This window comes from Furipterus horrens, unplaced genomic scaffold (genome assembly GCF_987537825.1).
Source record: "Furipterus horrens unplaced genomic scaffold, mFurHor1.1.pri manual_scaffold_3, whole genome shotgun sequence".
Taxonomy (NCBI): Eukaryota; Metazoa; Chordata; class Mammalia; order Chiroptera; family Furipteridae; genus Furipterus; species Furipterus horrens.
Window position 1 is genome coordinate 50,244,230 of NW_028327173.1, and position 10,087 is coordinate 50,254,316.

At 37.1% G+C, this 10,087-nt stretch overlaps 1 pseudogene; it reads right to left on the reverse strand.

Annotated features, from left to right (window-relative positions):
• Positions 1-6,932: 6,932 nt before the first annotated feature.
• Positions 6,933-8,237, reverse strand: LOC150015077 (peroxisomal biogenesis factor 19 pseudogene; annotated as a pseudogene).
• Between the last annotated feature and the right edge of the window lie 1,850 nt (positions 8,238-10,087).

The following is a 10,087-nucleotide window of genomic DNA, read 5'->3' on the forward strand; positions in this document are numbered from 1 at the left end:
TAATAAGTTAAGGATATATATACTATAAACTGTAATGCAACTACTAAAATAAAGAACGTTATGGCTAATAAAATGGTGAGAAATAAAAGGGAATCATAAAAATCATTCAGTGACTCTAAAAGAAGACAAAAAAAGGAGTAAGATGGGACATGGGATGGGACAAACAGAACACAAATAGTAAGATGTTAAGCTTAATTATGTTAATGATCACATTGAATGTAAATTACCTAAATGCTCCAGTTTAAGGCAAGAGATTACTATATTTGGTTAAGAATAAGAAAGGTCAGACTCAAATTTATGCTCACTTAAAATTAAAATTTCCCACAAAGAACGCTCCAGTCCCAGACGATTTCACTGGTAAATTCTGACAAATATTTAAGGGAAAAAGAAAATCAACATAATACTAACTTGTCTGGGAAATTGAAGAAGAGGAAATATTTCCAAACTCATTGAATAGGTGAGGCCAGTGATAGATGTTATTACTGCCATACATATGAGGAAATCTATCTGGGAGATTTAGGAAAGCTTTACATTTTCTTCCAGTAAAAATTTGTTGATTTTTACATTTCTCTTAATTGAGTAACAATGTTGTACCTTTAAATAATGACTAATATCTTTTCTGTTAATACCATAAACACAATATTGTAACAAAAACTTAAAAATAAAGTCAGCAAAGGAACAAATATTAAAATGCATCATATCAGGTATGATTTCATTGCATATCTATAAAATAATTCTAACATCTTCATTTATTTATCAATCACCGAGAAGACTTTTAAAAGTTATTGTAAAAATGAAGTGATTGTTTTGATAGAAATTTTGTATATCATTTCTTTAATACAAGTTACTCCAATTACCATTTAGCTAATGAACCCTTCAAGTTTCATTTGCATAATTGGTGCCAATTTTGACAAGAGGAATTTATCCTGCTGTGATAAAAGCATCATGGAACTCAACAATAGAGTGATTATTTAGTTTGAAATCAGCATGGGCACACCACTGAACAAATAGGCTTGTCATTCCGGAAACACTATCTTATCATTCTAGATTTCTAAAGCTTTTACTTGCTTTCTGGTTATGGATCCTGGGACTCAAAACATGATTAACTATGCTTAATGTTAAGGTTATAACTAGTAATGAAGCTTTCATTTCAATGGCATCTTCAAATGAACTGAACATTATGTTCTTCAAAATCAACTACCTCTTTTTCAAATTTGAGGACATTTTTTCTTTTCTTTTTTTTATTGTTGACACTATTACAGATGTCCCCATTTATATATTGGTTACTCTCAAATCTCTATCTCCATAGCTCCAACTGTGCTTCTCAGATTCATAGCTATGTATTAAATTGCCTAAAGATGTCTTCATTTACCTGGGTATCTTGTACTATACTAGCCTCTATGCTAAGCACTTTCCAGAATGGAACCTGATCTCTTGTGGGAATAAAACAGTGGTTAGGTGCAACAGATTACTGGGCAAAATTAATCTAAAAGAGATCAGTCTCTCAGACCTGGAGAGGTACCTAACAATCAGTACAGCTATGGTGATTCAGAATAATTATGCTAGTATGAAAAGTTGACCTAGACTAACTATTATTTTGTATCTTGAGCTTTCGTGTGTATACACTACAAGATTCAGGTATTTTATAAAATGTACGGTCAGTGAAGTATCACTGAGTTTGATGATTATAGTGAGGAGTCAGAGGATAAAGCCACACTACTATGATATTTCTTGTTGAAACCCCGTTTCTCATGGAATTGCTATGTAGATTAAATATAATGTGATAAAATCAGTGATAACACTGTTTCCTGCATATTACACTTAATCATGTGTTTCAGCAAGGCAGTAGTTCACTACTTTTTGTTGATTTAGATAAACTAATGAGTCCTAACTACTACTGTATGGAAAGTAGCCGTGATTACAAACTGGAGGAATATGTAAAATAAAGAGAAAATACATTTGAAAAAGAATCAGAAACTTAGAATAAATTAGAGTTCTAGTAGTCAGGGAAGTTTGAGGAGATTGACTTTTATTAAATATTGATCATGTGCTGGAAATAGTGTGTAAAGAGCTTAATATGCTTAATTACATCTACCCTACAAAGATTTACTGAATGCTTACTGGGCTCTATACATTGTGTTCCAGACATGATGCTAGTTAAGAAGCCTGTAATGTCCATGCTATATTGTTTGTTTTTCTCCCTTGCAAATAAACTGAACATTGAAACTTTAAGTAACTTGCCTGAGATTGTGCAGCCTATGCCAGTCAGAAATTGAACCTGAGTTTATTTAACTTCAAAGTACATGCTCTCAATCTTTGCACAATACTGTCTTCTACATTCATTGATGTTTCATACTAGATAGTGAAATTAAAGTAAAGAGCATGGTTTCCAACAGGAGCAGGGTGGAGATTTGGGTTTAAATTCTGGTTTCATGAATTATTAACTTTACAATCACTGGTAAGTCCTGCCTCATGACTCTCAGTTTCTTGACTAGTATAATGAGTGATAAAACTCCCAATTTTTCTGGTTTGCTGTGATAATTCTATGAAACAATATATGCAAAATGATACATTATCTACTATTCAGAAAAAAAAATTGTTTTATTATTTTTAAGTGTTGGTGTCTTTATTCTTCATTCTCAGCATCTTATGCAATTTCTATTATGTTATAGACACTTAAGAAATACTTGTACACTAAATAGTGAATAAATGAGTGCATGGATTATATAAGGCATACAAAAGACCATGTGCCTCTTACAGTATGTGTTCTCACATTGCCAATGTTCTTGCTTATCTGTTTGCTCTTGAATGATTTCTGCTGTGAGATGACATTAATAATGCTTCACCTTGTATTTTTAAAAGTCTGTTGTACCAGAAAATATAGTAGGAACTGAGCACAAGTTACATCTGAACTAGCACATGAGAAAATAATTTATTAATATGGAGTGAAAAAACTGTTAGTGGAGCAAAATTTCCAGAGAAGTTTGAATGGGCTCTGATTTTATAAAATAATCTATGGAGAAACATATTTTAAAGAAAAACTTCTCAGTTCTTTCCAACTTGATTTATAAATTCAATGCAATCCCAAACAAATTCTCAGCAAGTTATCTTGTGGGTCTTGACAAACTGATTCTGAAGTTTATATAGAGAGGCAAAAGATTCAGAATTGTTAAGTTGATATTGAAGGAGAAGAAAAAAGTTAGATTGACTCTACCTGACTTTAAGACTTACCATAAAACTACAAGCCCTGGCTGCTGTGGCTCAGTGGATTGAGCGTTGGCCTGCGAGCCAAGTGTCGCTGGTTTGATTCCCAGTCAGGGCACATTACTAGGTTGCACGTCAGGTCCCCAGTTGGGTGCACAAGTGAGAGGCAACCACACAGTGATGTTTCTCTCCCTCTCTTTCTCCTTTCCCCTCTCTCTAAAAATAAAATAAACAAACAATAAATAAATTTTAAAAAAAACTACAGTATCAAGATTGCATGGTATTGGTGAAAGACTAGAGAAAAATGCCAATAGAACAGAATAGAGAGCACAGAAACAGATCCACTTACATAGTCAACTGATCTTTGACAAAGGAACAAAGGTAATACAATGGAGCAAAGGTAGTCTTTCAACAAAAGGTCCTAGGAAAACTGAAAATCAAATCCATAAGCAAAAAAAGTGAATCTAGACAAAGACCTTACTCCCTTCACTAAAGTTGGCTCAAAATAGCTCACAGACATAAATTTAAATTTTAAAACTATAAAACCCCTAGAACATAACATAGAAAATTTTTATGACTTTGGATATGGTGATACCTTTATATTTACTTTTGACTCTTTCATATGGCTTTCTTAGGCCAATGAATGTGAATAGAAGCAATGATGTTCCAGTTAAACACTTACAGCTTAAGGTTAGTGTTGCCAGATTTAGCAAATAATAACGCAAGATGTCTACATTATTTACATAGCTGTTCATAAATTCAGTTCCTCATGGGCTGTTGTACTGAGAGTTTCAGATTCTTACTGGCTATAGGTCAGAAGCCTCCCTCAATTCCTTGCCACATTGGGCCTGTCTAACGTGGCAGCAGCTCATTTCATCAAAGTATGTAAGCCAAGAAGCCGTGGAGAGAGAAGACCCATGAAATTAAGGTCAAGTGTTCTATAACCTAATCACAGAAGTGAAATCATGTCATTTTTTTTTTTCCATATTCTATTCTTGAGAAGCAAATTACTAGGCTTAGCCCCCACTCAGGGGAGGATTTTACACACGAGTATGACTACCAAAAAGTGGGGGCCATTATAGCCTTACAGCATGTGAATGTTATCTTATTTGGCAAAACAAGAGTCTTTGCAGATGTGATTAAGTTAGGGATCTTGAAATGGGGAGATTCTTCTGGATTATCTGGGTGGACCCTAACATCAATACATGTATCTTTTAAAAAAGGAGCCAGAGCGAGATTTTATATGTGGAGAGAAAAGAAGGTAGACAGAGGAAGCAGAGAAAGATGTGAAGACGATGGCCTTAAAAACTGGGGTGACACAGCCACAAGCCAAGGAATGTCAACAACCAACGGATGCTGGAAAAGGCAAGGGACGCACTTTCCTCTAGAGCCTCTAGGGTGAGTAAGGCACTGCTAACATTTTGATTTCGGTCCAGTGGTAAGCATTCTGGACTCCTAGCATCCAGAACTAAGAAAGAATAAATTTCTGTTGTTTTAAGCCACCAAGTTTGTAGTAATTTGTTATAGTGGCCAAAGGAAACTAATACGGGGCTATGTCAGACGCTGCTTACCATAGTGCCATTACACATATATCAGTGTATTGTTCAGGAGTCATTCATATTCAGCTGACAGAAAGTCTTTCTTAAACTAGCCTAAACAAGAATATTTATAGTAGCTTACATAAGTAAAAACTCCCAATTTGAGTTCGTTTCAATTACTATTCACATTTGGGACTCAAGTAATGTCATTGATTTTTCTTCGTTGTTACTTAACCTCAGTCAGAATAAGAATTGTTGCAAAAATGCAGTGGCGAGACGACTGACATTAGCTCCTGCCTTACAGCCTATTCTGTCATAAACTGGAGCAGAAAGTATAATTCTTTCTTTCCAACATACCCCATAAACCCCACGAGCTATTTCTTTGGCTAAAATTGGGTCATATGCCATCTATGAAACCAATCTGTGTTTAGAGGTATGTGATGGTCTGATTTTCCAGGCTGGTTCCCATATCCCCACTGGAGGGAATGTTAGCTTCACCAAACTCATAGATTAAGATGAGAGAAGTGATTTCTTAATAAAAATTATAAACTGTTATTGGAAAAAGAAGGAATAGATCCTGAATAAGTAGAAAAAGGGGAATATTATATTTCATTCTGTCCTAGTGAGAAGACCAAAAAAAGTCTCTGTTTCAAGGATTTTAGAGTCTTTTGTTATATTCAAAACACTAAAGACATAATTATAATGTGTCTAAAGTGATATCTTAATCAGAAACAAAAGCTAAGCAATTTCATAGATACAAATAGCAGACATACATACATATGTACAGTCTACTTAAGCAAGTACCCCATTGACCTTCTTGATACTCCCTGGACACATCGTGATATTTTATATCTCAGAAATTTCAGAAGTAGTATGATGATTATTTAAAAGCATGGATTCTTAGGTCATATGTTCTTTTCTTTCTTTTTTATTGAATTTATTGGGGTGACATTGGCTAATAAAATTATATAGGTTTCAGGAGTATGGTTCTATAATACGTCATTTGTATATTGTATTATGTGTTCAGCACCTCAAGTCAAGTCTCCTTCTATAACAGTTTATCCCCTTATACACTCTTCTTCATGCCCCTCTCCTCCCCTCTGGTAATTACCAGGTTGTTTTTTGTGTCTATGAGGGGTTTTTTTTTTTTTTTTGGTTGTTGTTGTTGTTGTTTAATTCCTTTACCCTTTCAACCACCCTCGCAACTCCCCACTCGTCTGACAGCTGTCAATCTGTTCTCTATCTATGAGTCTGTTTTAATTTTGTTTGTTAGTTTACTTACTCTTGATTTAAATCATGACACTACCATTTTCTAGTTCTGTGATTTTTTACAAGTTATTTAACCTGTTTAGCATCTTTATTTTACAATTGAAATGAGATTACCTACTGTGTAAGCTTTTTCTAAATTGGGATTTAATGAGCTAGCTCATGCTTAAAATCTTAGTAAAATGTCCAGCAGTTATTCCATGAATATGATATGTCATTACCTCTTAGCTTTTCTGGACCTAGAAATTCTTCCTCTGTTTTCTCCCCTGCCAGTGTTTTTCTTTCTTCTTCTTCTTCTTTTTTTTTTTTTTTTCAAAATATTTATTAGTCTGGAAAAAGGATCCATGCTGCACCCCATTCTTTTCCCAAACCACCTCCCTAAATCAAGGGACAGGATTCAAAGGAGATGTTTCAATAAGCCCAAATGTATCTGGGGAAGAATAGTTTACTCACTTCCTATAACTGACATTACAATTATATTGCGTTTGCCAGGGAGAGAAGGGGCCAGTGAAAATGGAAGATGGACTAGATAACGGGAAACTGGATGGGCTCTTCTTTTCAGTTTGGGCTTGGAGAAAGGTTGAAATGAACAGGTATTTTTGAATGAGGGGTGATAAGAGAGGCAAAGGAAGGTCAAGGGCTGGGTTCATCCAGATCACATAGCATTGTGGAAAGAACCACGGCAGCAACTTGAGTTCTCAGGCTGCAACAGGGAGGGAGTTGAGGACTCAGCACCTCAAGAGAGGAGAATCTTCTCCTTCAATCCTACTGTCATTAGATGCAAAAGCCTCCACTTCCTTTCCCTTCAGAGAATTCAAAATAGTCTGTCTGAAGGTAAGAAGGCACGGTGACAGACCTATAGCTCCAGCCCAGGCTAAGGTACTTTCCATTCATTTCCAAATGTCCTGCCCAAGAGAGTATAGAAATAAGAGTCCCAAGGCTCTGTCCAAGCTCCCTAAGCCCCAGAGAGGGGAGTGAAGACAAGGCATAAAGACCATGGGTACAAAGGTGAACATCAACGTGGACAAGGAAGAAGATTCATGCCCGAACAGGGATGCCTTCCTTCATATGGTAGGTACCTGGGCCTTTGCTAGCAGCAGAAACCACAATCAAAAGGGCTCACAGAAATGGCCTGCACAATAGGTCTTATTCCTAGAAAGACAGGGAAAAAAACCTCAGTTGGTATGGCACCATCTCAGGTGAGACAACAGAGGGTAGTGGGCAGACCCTCCTGCAGGCAACATTCCTGCCTCAGCTCCCAGTGGTTCTGCTGACTCCAGACGTTCCCCACTGCTGGGAATCAGGGAGGAAACATGTTGTCTTTCACATGATCAGACACTGTTCGCCATTGGCACCTGGTGGGCCTGACAGATTGAGGACACCCAGGTCAAAGTTGAGGCCAGGAGGCATCTCACCAGCCAGTTCTTTTGGAGGATGGCCCAAATCCTGTAGCTGCTGCATAAGATCCAGCACCACCTCAAAACGAGCTTTCTGAGTGGCTTCACTGTCTGTGGGGGTCTCTTCCTCAAACTGCTGACATATCTTGCTCATGACACTGTGTTGTTCCTGATATTTTTCAAACTGTTCTGGAAGTAGAGATTCCCAGTGACTCTGCAACCATTCTGGATACTTTTCTGTGATCTCCTTCAGTGATGGGTATAGCACATCCTTGGACAGTAGGTTCTGCATAATACTCTGCATAATGGGGAGGATGTTTCCTTCCCCATCCCCTTCTTCCATGCCCAGCCCTTCCGTGGCCTTGGTCAGCTCCTCTCCTGACATGCTTGAGTTCTGCGGATTAGTGGCATTTTTGGCTAAACCACTTAGTGTCTCCTTTAGGCAAGACGTGAATTCTTGTTGAGAAGTTGCATCACTACCCACTCTTCCAGCAGCCTCTGAGAGCTTTTGGAATTGCTCCACCAGGTGGGGCTCTTCCTCAGCCAACTCCTTCATTGCATTCTCGAACTCTGCAGTGGCTTGGGAAGCCAGCTCACTGTCAAATAGTTCCTGGAAAAATTTCTCTTGGGAGGCGAAGAGGGCATCTTTGGCAGTGTCTCCTGGCGATCTCTTCTGGGGCCCTGAAGCATCAGGGGCCGTGGTGGTAGGCGGGGGTGCTGCGGAGGGTCTGGCCTTGTCGAATCATCAAGAGCACTTTCCAGAAGCTCTTCCAATTCCCGATCCGCATTGGCCCCGACCCCACAGTCCCCTTCTGCTGCAGCCATCTTGTTCCCTCCGACGCCGTTTTTCTTTCTTCTTAAAGGAGAGGATCAACTCTACTCTTTAAAGCCTTGCCTCATGATTTTCCGTAACATCTTCCCTTGGCCTTGCCTCTGTTATCACATTTATCACATAATTTTATAAATTTGTGTTTCTTGCATTTTTCTCTTGCTAAGTGTTCAGAGCTCTACTTGACATACAATAGATCCTCACTAGATATTTATTGAAATTTTCATAAAATATTATTTTAAGAAAGAGTGGTGAGGCCGTTGCTCACATTTCAAATGCCAGGACATCAGAACATATTTATTCTCTTTTGACTATACCAGAAGTGCACATCGTGGTCTCCACATTGTCATCAATTCATATATTTGTATAATCTAACATATTCCAGAGAATTACCAAATATTAGAATATTAGTAAGGAATAATATTGTTTTTAAAGTGCATGTAGTGTTTTAGTATATTATTAAGGTTGCTATTTTCACTGTTGTTCAATGATATAGCTCTTCTCAAGTGAAAGTTTTGTTTTTGAAAAAACATCAAACCACTTAAATATTTACCATCACGATCTATCTTTGATTGCCCTTTGTAAGTAAAATTGATAGATAAAAGGTAAGGGGAGAAATAAAAGAGAGAGAGAGAGAGAGAGAAGGAAGGAGAAAAAGGAAAGAGAGAAAATGAATAAACATGAGAGAATGAGATTGAATGAGATCTGAAAAAAAAAATCTTGGACTTGCCTGATGTTTGGTTCTTTCCAGAGATTTGTTTGAAAGGCCATGTCCAAGGTTAATTAATCTGTGGCTGTACCCTACAGTAAGTTATTACCAAAGAAAAATATTCCATTTGGATTTACTCCTTATGGGGGATTATGAGTGAATATTTATTGAATTAAATTGAACTGATTCGGAAATCCTTCTCCTGTAACTCTTGCAGAAAGCCCTGGAGTTGTTTCTCAGGTCTAAACCACCTAAGTTTGAAAAGCCTGATGAATAGAACAGTTGCACCTTCAAATGCCTTCCCTATCTTCCCTTTCTGTGCCTACCTTTTTATTGCTGTTATGAACATTCTTCTAACTTTGTTTATTAATCTCCCAAGTAGCAGTATCCAAAAATGCAGCCAATTCACAGATGGGAAGTTAGAACTTGGGCCAGAAAGCTAATAACATATCATCCACAGCTTTCCAGAGCTAGTCGAGTGTGTCCAGCTGGTTTAGCATAATAGGAGGCCTATTAATACAATGTGGCATCATGATCAGTGAATTGAGACTACATTTTCTTTCAGCAGAAATGAAACTACACAGTCACAGTGAGTGTTCCACAGACTCTATGGGGAAAAGCACAGTTTAAATTTAGGATTCTTCAACATCTAACAGAAGGGTTTTCATCACGGTAAGTAAAATGTGCATCTAATTTTAGTGCATCTTACATTTCATTTCCCTTGAAGACCTTTCAATCAATAGCTAATAATAGCTACATAAGGTAGATTGTTGGGGCAACTGCAAATGGACAACCTACAATATTCAACTCTAATTTTTTTCCAAGTAACTTGAGTTCCAGAATGCCAGGTAAAAAGCCTAGGTTGCAAACTTTACAAAGGGCATTAAGAGTGATTTAAATAAGAGCTTATTAACATGACACATATTTTACAGTGAGTATTTTAGGCCCTATTATTGTCTAACTATATAAGGAACTCTCCTTCACATTGTCCCTACCAGCATACATACTCAGTTGAGTGAAGAAGTGACACAATTCCAAAGCTACATTAAATAAGTAGCCAAAACACTATGCTTAGGTTATCGAAAGGAGTCTAGAATTTAACTTATGTGGACAAATTTTGTCAGTTTTCAAATGTATCTCTCTG